The sequence below is a fragment of the Antechinus flavipes genome, chromosome 3, assembly GCF_016432865.1.
Source record: "Antechinus flavipes isolate AdamAnt ecotype Samford, QLD, Australia chromosome 3, AdamAnt_v2, whole genome shotgun sequence".
In the NCBI taxonomy this organism is placed as follows: domain Eukaryota; kingdom Metazoa; phylum Chordata; class Mammalia; order Dasyuromorphia; family Dasyuridae; genus Antechinus; species Antechinus flavipes.
The window spans coordinates 211,848,053-211,856,748 of record NC_067400.1 but is presented as its reverse complement, the minus strand read 5'-3'; the positions used below and the strand labels follow the sequence as shown (position 1 = coordinate 211,856,748).

Here is an 8,696-nt window from a genome sequence, read left to right as displayed (position 1 = left end):
GGAAGTTTCTTCTGGTGGCAGAGAAACTTTTTTTAGAAGTGGGTTAGTTGTAATTAGAACATCCTGTTAGACAAACAGCATTGACTCAGGAATCCAAGAACTTTCATATTCACAATATAGCCACCTAGACTGAAAAGATTTATCTTTTTAGGAATCTCTTTGGTTACTTGTGCTTAAAGAAAACTTAAACCATTAAAAAACAAACAAACAAACAAACAAACAAACAAAAAAAAAAAACGAAAAAAACCACATAGCAAAAGAGGCAGCTAGGGATTTGAAGTCCAGTCTCAAATTCACCTAGGTAAGCATGTTTTCCTGATGGTATTCACGATCCTGCTTCTTAGCTACCACTACTTTTTAAGTCAGAAGGAAAAGAAATTTCTCTTCCTCCATTTCCAATAATGGAGACGCACATGCTCAAAGTCATATGCACGGGAGAAAGTGATGAGGTCTAGATATGGGATACCTAAATGAAATTAGGATTTAATTGAGGTCTAGTGGCAGGTTTGGGGTACAGGGAGTCAAACAGAGCTCCCCTGCAACCTCATTGGATTCATCACAAAGATACTGAGTTAAATAAGGTCTAGAAGCAGTGCAAGGGTTCCCAATAAAAGCATTTATTGGCCTGAAAAGCTAGATTGATAAAAGAGGTTTATTATGGGGTTTGGAAGTAAGGTTAAAGTATAGTTAAGGAAATCGGTGAAGGTAGAGATAAGAAGGGCACCAGACACAGAGTTCCAGTGGACAGAGAATCCTGGCATGCCAGTAGTAAGGCTGGCATGTTTGGGACCTCTGCAAAGAGGGGTCCCAGCTTGGCTCCTTTTATAATGTGAGATTTAGCTAGAGGGACCTGTGGATATAGCCTCAAGTTGGCTCAGATCTGGGTGGGGCTGGGACAAGTCAGGATCTTCTATTGGAATTCAAAGGGACCAGGATTTGTGAATCAAAAGGTCCTTGATTGATAATTACACCCACATCAAAATTATCCATGATAATATTAAGAAGTCTAAAGGAAGGTCTCCAGAAAAAGAAGGTCTCCTTCATCCTGGGAATACTCAGAAGGACATGGACAAGAGCTGCTTGGTAGTAGGAATGGATGGCTTATGATCAGCATTGCTGAAGGAAATATAATGATTTCATTAATCCATTGAAATGCAAAAGAAATAAATAATATTTGTTAAATAAAAGAAATAAAATGAGCATTAAAAAAATAGCTTGATAAGTTTGTTCCTTGGTAAGAATGACATTGTTGTGCCAAAGTTCCCTTTTAATGTTGTGACCCAGTTTCTCCAATTATCCTATTTAGTTATTCTGCCTCAGGTTATAACCTTTCCCTCTTAATGTTTGATGAGATAAAGGTCTACCTCAGTTGCTCTGCACCAAAACTCCAGGCTATAATCATTCACTCTTAAATGGTTGATGAGATGAAGGTTTTATATCTTTAGGTTATAGACATTCCTTCTTAATGTTTGACAGGATAAAGGTTTATCCATTTTAGATGTCATTAGAATATCAGTAACCTCCCTCCATTATGTCATCCTAGGGGTGTTCCCCGCCATTAGGTTATCCCCATCAAGGTACCTCCCCCATTATGTCATTGTTCTTGTTATCCTATAAAAAGCTTGCCCTCGGATACTTAAGTGCTGGACTCTTTGAGATGACAGTCTCATCCAGTCCTGGGACCAAGATCCATCTGGTCCTAGTATCTCTCTCTATTTAATAAACTATTGAATTGGTCTCTAACCTCTGTCTTGCTCAGTTTCTTTGGCATCACAACATGTTTTCCCAAAAGTATTTTTTCTTTTATTGGCACCTTTTGTTTTCATTTCATCTCAATCCTTGTAACAAAGATTTAAAAACAGAGTCAAAAAAGTAATTTAACAAAGTTATACAATATAACTGTCTCAGTATATGTAGTATCCTGCACTTAAAAGAGGAATGTGTAGTTTTTGGTTTTTGGCTTTCAATTTTTCTCAGGTTGTGAGCTTAGTATGACACTTTAAAAAAACTCCAGAAAGTTTGAAAAAAACAAAGGAAATAGACACGTTGCTGATAATAACTGTACTGTGTGAATGTAAAAGTTTTTTTTTTTTTTTTCTGTTATTGTTCAGTTATTTCATTCCGGTCTGACTCTGTGACCCCATTTGGGGTTTTCTTGGGAAAGATAAAGAGTGGTTTGCCACTTCCTTCTGTGGAATAAAAAAGTGTAGCTTGATTAATTTTTTCCAGTTACATATGCATATTACAGTCATTATCAACATTTTCTTTTGTGAATAGCAGCTGCAGTATTTTGTGTACAAACGAGCCTTGCCTGGGCACCTCAAATTAATTACTGAAAATCATTCCTAATTGGATGCAGTTTTTGTGTCCTCTGTCATAGAATCTGGTAGCAACAGCCACAATTCAGGAAACAGCTGATACAAAGAAAGGGAGCTAGCTGCTTTCTCCTAGGACTGCTTGTGGGTGAAGGAAGCTGTGACTGAGCTGAGTTTGGAAAGAGGGATTACCAGCCAGTCCAAGACATGTGATGACTTGACTGTTTACCCTCCGGGGCATTCTGGGTACATTAAAGATATAGTCTATATTTAACTCTGCCTCTGAAATCACACTGGGGGACTTTCAGTCCTTCTCAGCCATGCTCTTAGTTCAAAATTGAAGTGGATTTCCTTCGCATTTTCTACATTATGTCCTGGGAGCCATAAACAAGAAGGTAAGCTATTTAAATAATATGCAATAAAATTCAGGAAAACAAATTTTAGATGGGTGTAATGCAAAATAAAATAGCTCTTTTTCAGTTTGGCTTTGCAAACAACTGCAATAGCTGTGTAAACTACAAGGATCGTAGGTGTTTCTGAGATCAGCCTACCGTAGTTCAAAAAGAAAATTTATTAGTTTGGAGAAAAAGTTGAAAACAGGAAATAAGGAAGAAAAACAAATACCAACTTGCTTTAGGAAAACATCATGTTATTTCCCAAAACTGCAACTATTTTGTAATTCTTTAGAAGGGGAGTAAGACTTTCTTACCTTCTCTATTGGTGGAGGGGTGACAGAATTTGGAAGTGAAAAAAATTGGATTGAAAAATCAATCAGTTTTTTAAAAAGAATAGGGAAGAGAAGAATACTAACATATTATAGTTTAACCTAGAGTGAAAATAATGAAATATCCTTTAAAAACAGAAATGAAGCCCTTAAAAGGCTATTGCTGCATTTGAACTTGTGTATTTTGAAAGCATTTATTTCTAACAACTGTATTTGAGATGGTATAAAAATTCCACCTATTTACATCATAATGTCTGCCTCTCAAGTTTTTTTAAGCTACTCTAAGTAAAACTGTGATCACAAATAGATAATTTTTTTCCTAGTCAGTCTGAATGTCAGTGGTGAATGGGATCTGTTGACATTGTACATATTTTCTGACTCACTTCTTAATAAAACTATGACAAAGTGAGTTATCTCAGTAATTACTAGAAGTTTGTTCTTAGAAAATCACCATATTAAAATTCCTTGCTTTAAAAGTAAACACATATATGCACATAATTATAAATCTGTTGTCAGTATAAGTATTCATCCATTCAAGATCTCTAATCACTTAATTTGAATCCCTCCCGTTTGTGTTGGAATACTATATTAATTATGTCAGAATTGTTTTTTAAATCAGTAAGCATTTCTATTTCAGCATATAATAAGCATATAATCTCATATTTGTATAAGTATTTTAAGTTACAAATCAGTAGCTACTATAAATGGTGAAAATCTTTGATATTTTTTATATGAGAGATGTGGTATCTGTGAGAGATACCTATATTTATATATCTTCTATCACAGGATAGTTATCTGTCCTCTATCTATCAGATAGGAGATAACATATCTGTGATATCTCTTATTTATACAGCATCTATCTTTATAGAGGAGCTCTATATCATATACAAAATATTATACCTGCTCTATAGTTAGAATGTAATATGTATCATGTCCTATATCTAGAAGATATTATAGTACTTGTCATATTTATGGAATATAATAGGAGATATTATAGTACCCTGTTTTATAAAGAGAGAATATAATATATCATGTTTTATGTAGGGATAAGATATCACAGATAAGACAATACTTAAACATAGGACAGAGCAAATCTGTGATATCTCCTATCTATATATAGTACTTGGTCTATATGTCCTATATGATTGATATGATATACATTATTACAGATAGGATAGCATCTGTGCTATACATAGGAGATGACATAACAGTGTTATCACACCCACATATCATAGATTTACATCATACATACTGATTTGTAACTTAAAATTAAGATAAAAATGTATTGCATGTATGTATGTGTATTTTTATCATGTGCTTACATAGAAATATTTACTGTTGAAAGAATTATTCTATTGTTATAATTAATGCAGTATTGCAACAGGAATGGGCTTCAAATGAAGATATCAGAGATCTATGAGAGATACCTATATTTATATATTTATACATATATGTATTACATGCATGTATGTGTATTTTTAATCATGTGCTCACATAGAAATATTTACTATTGAAAGAATTATTCTATTGTTATAATTAATGCAGTATTGCAACAGGAATGGACTTCAAATGAAGATATCAGAGATCTTTGAGAGATAATTATATTTATATATTTATACATATATGTATTACATGCATGTATGTGTATTTTTATCATGTGCTCACATAGAAATATTTACTATTGAAAGAATTATTCTATTGTTATAATTAATGCAGTATTGCAACAGGAATGGGCTTCAAATGAAGATATTAGAGATCTAAAAAGCTGAATGAATGCATGCTTATCATATCTTTGGTTTCATATTAATCTTAATATGAAACCACATTTAATATGACTATGAAAACTGATTAACATACACTTTTTTCTCCAAAATAAGGCATTTCATTTTGTTTGTCTTTACCTCTCTTTGAATCCCTAGTATTTTGCAGTACTTCATAAATGCATGTTGACTTGTGATCTTGAGAAGTAATGCTTTCACTTGCTTCACTTGAAAAGCATAGTTTGACCTGAGAATTTAAATTTACAGGCTCAAAAATAATTGCTTTTTTCCCTTTTTTTGTAAATTATAGCAAACAGTTGATTGCAAAAAGAGTGATCCAGAGGATTTCAGCCTAACAGCTCGAAAAAGGCTTAGTGAGAGGAAAAAAGAAACAAACAAACCAAAATCAAAACAAGGAACCCCTTTTATGACTACTTCTTATTGATCTGGGAGGATTCGAAGCGTGTCAGTCTCCGCGTTTCTCCTAGAGACACTGGAAGGAAGACTCGGTCACGTGACTCTCCCTGCTCCCTCCCCATGACGTCATTCCTGCGTTGGCAGCCGTAGCCCTAGAGAAAGGATGCTCTCTCTATCCGTGGGGCTAGGCTAAGCGATGTTGCATTGCAGGTAAGAGGCCTCATTTCCAAAACCTCAGTGTGTTTTGGCTTTTGTTTTTGTTCCCGTTTCCCCTGCCTATCTTTCTGTGTTATTGTGCACAGTTAGGAAGAGCTGGGTCTTGTCACTTTGTGCAGGGGAAGGCTTTAGGAACAGAGGGAATGCAGGTGTCCCTGGATGTCTGCTGGAAGAGCAGGGATCTCCTACCTGGCGCCTCCAGCAGAGGTTTTGCCAAATGGAGCTGGGGGTTGATTAAGACCCATTATTCGGGTGTCTTGGAGAAAGTAGTCGGGGTAAGAGTGGGGGCGGGGATAGGTTATGTATTCATTCCCTTCCTGGAAACTCCTTTCCTGGCAATGCAAAAGATAGGCAGGCAAGGAGTGCTGGGTTATATAGCTTTTGATGTCTTGGCTCACTTCCTAAAAAAAAAAAAAAAAAAAAAAAAAAATAGAAGAAGGAAAGGCCTTCTTCATTGAGAAATGAAAAGATTGCAATTACAAGGACAAAAATGGGGAACAGACCTAGTCTGTTCTGCTAACATGTAAAATATTTCCAGGCTGTTTTAGAGTTTAAAAATGAGCAATTGAACAAAATGCTATTGCTAATTTTTCCCCCTTAAATCAGCTTTTAGCTCCCAAAATTTCATCTAGGCCAAGACTTGCAGAAACATGGAAACTTCCTGTTGGTTAACCCTTTAGAGCCCTTTTTTCATTCTGTAGTTTTTTTGAAACCTGATTTTTCTTGCAGGATTTTTTAGTTTAGCGGGAGCTACTTTAGAATAAAAATGTTCCTCCTGGATCAGTGTTGATTTGCTTGATAAAATAGCTGAGTTTTAGAAATGTAGTTTCTCAGAATAAATCCCCCCAATTCTAGGAACTTTGGGTTCTGATTGTGGGAGGGATAACAGTGGCAGCATTTCTAAGATTAAACTGGTTTTTATTGGGAGGAAAAACACAAAATTGATTAATAAAATACTCTAGCTCTCTCTTCTTTTTTTAAGGACTGAATGGAAGTTGGGGTGAAAGTGGAGGGATTGCCAGAGGAAGAAGGGGCTATGACTCAGCTGCCAGTGTAGGGGTGGGGGTGGGGTCAGGTGACTTCACTTAGCACGACAGGGGGTGATTTTAAAAATATACTTTCAGAGCTTTAGCTTTTGTTTAAAATTCTGTGTCTGTTTCTTCATCAAGGCAGCTGAAAAATAACTATTTGCCTGTGAAAAGTCTAATTAGGGAAATTCAATACAGTGTTTTACATTGCTGTATGAAATGTGTCTACTGGTTTAGCAAAGCAGCCCTTTAGAAATTCCCACAGTCTTAAATATTTATAAAGAGATGAGTATGTCTATACAACTCAAAATGATTTTTGCCCCCATTGCTTTCATTTCCAATCTACTGAAGTGGAAAGATGCTTTCTTTTTAGAAAAAGTAAATTGAATTAGGATTTGGGACATTTTTACTTATTTCCTAACTTGGGACTATCCTGAAAGATTGAAATTGTTGCCAGGCTGACCACCACCTGAAAAAACAGGTATAAACTATGTATGAAAATCTATATTTGCATAAAGATTAAATTCCACTTTGCAAAAGGATTCATCTTTAAATAGCCAGATCCCAGATTTTCTTGTGTTTTGAACATGTCCTTGAAATGGCTTGGACAAATTTGATTTATGCAAACATACGTTTTGAGAAATTAATCTACTCCATCAAGGGAGGTAAACATTTAAGAATTACAAAACACTTCTTAAGGACTCAGTGAAATAAATAGGTCAAGTATTATTATCTCTTTTTACTATGTGGGAGCCTGAGATAAAGTGAGTGAGATCACAGAGCTAAAAAGAGTCAGAGCCAGAATATGATCCTAAACTCTAACACTTTTAAACAATATAACATTGCACAGCATTGAAAAAAAGTTTTATTCATGTCTTTATTATGGGTCCTATACACTTAAATATTATGCCATATGGTTCAGTAGTTCTTGAAGACATTACTGGGGAAAGGCAGAGTACATTAGTACCTTTACTAGACCATTGTAATAAATTGTACATAGTTGAGGAGCAGTAGCTAGAATACTGGGGCTTCGAGACAGGAAACCCATAGTTCAAATTCAGTCTCAGACACTCATTAGCTCTGTGACTCTGGGCAAGTTTTTAAATTCTGTTTTTAGAGTTAAAAACCTTCTCCAGTCACCCATCCATTAAATAAGCTAGAGCAAACCACTCTGTATCTTTGCCAAGAAAACTCCAAAAGGGGTCATGAAAAGTTGGTCACATGATTGAAATGACTCAACAACAAAAGCAACAAGAAATGTAGTAGGTACATGCTAGAAATGTAGTAGTACCATGTAGAGATAACAGAGACGGTTTCTGCCCTCTAGGAACTATTAGGGCATGTGTGTGTATGTTCATGTATATGTAAAAGAGACAGGCACCCATGTATTTAGCAGCTCAGTGGATAGAACTGGGGTCCTGAAGTGGAGATCTGAATTTAAATTCAGCCTTGGTCATTTAGCTATGTGACCCTGGGAAAGACAACCTCTATTTGGCTTAACCCCCTCAAGAAGGAAACAGCAAGCCACCCTAGTATTTTTGCCAAGAAAAATGGACAGATAGTATATTCCATGGGTCATGATGGATTGAAGACAAATGAACTGCAATATATATAGTAAATGCAAAAATACACACAAATACATTTTGTGTAGGGCCAACTGAGGGAAATTAGAAAAGGGTCTTCATCTAGAAGATGGTACTTGTCATACTGGGTATGTCATTAGGGATTCTAAGAGGGGAACATGAAGGGAAAGGGTGTATCCCTGTATGGGAACCAACCTATGAAAAGTATGAAGATAGGAGATTGAAAAAAATAGAGGGCTACTTATGAGGAATACAGCAAGAGGATAATTTGCCTGGATTGTAAATTGCCTGGATGTGCAGGAAGGGAAGTAATGTGAGTTGTCAGGAGAGTTAAATTATGTTCTGAATGAGCTCTAAGAGGGAACATTCCCAACAAAAAAAGGTTACAAATAGTGTGCAAAATTATCTGGAATTATCTGGAAGAATCTCTTATCTAGAATTTCCAATTCCCTTATAGTGCTAAGGGTTAGGAACTGGGCCTCTGGTTTCATTGTTAGAAAGAATGAGGAAACTTCCCTCCAGTCATTCCCTGATAAATGAGGCTTGTGAGAAAAGGCTAGTAGTGTGATCTTGGGCAATTCTGCTGGGCCTGCTTTACAAATTCTTACAATTAAAACTTTTAAGTATATGCTAACAAATTAGAAGCTGAAAAA

The 8,696-nt window shown here is 35.6% G+C and overlaps 1 protein-coding gene across 2 annotated transcripts in view; it reads left to right on the top strand.

The window, feature by feature from the left end:
- Window positions 1-2,593: 2,593 nt before the first annotated feature.
- The window catches only part of CLCN4 (chloride voltage-gated channel 4), a 113,657-nt gene continuing 107,554 nt past the window's right edge, over window positions 2,594-8,696 (top strand). Inside the window, exons 1-2 of one of the 2 annotated variants that reach the window (XM_051984542.1) lie at window positions 2,594-2,710; window positions 5,110-5,426. The gene's annotated coding sequence lies outside the window, so the exon portion shown is untranslated. The remainder of the gene's footprint in view (window positions 2,711-5,109; window positions 5,427-8,696) is intronic. The other variant, XM_051984541.1, reaches the window with a different exon arrangement.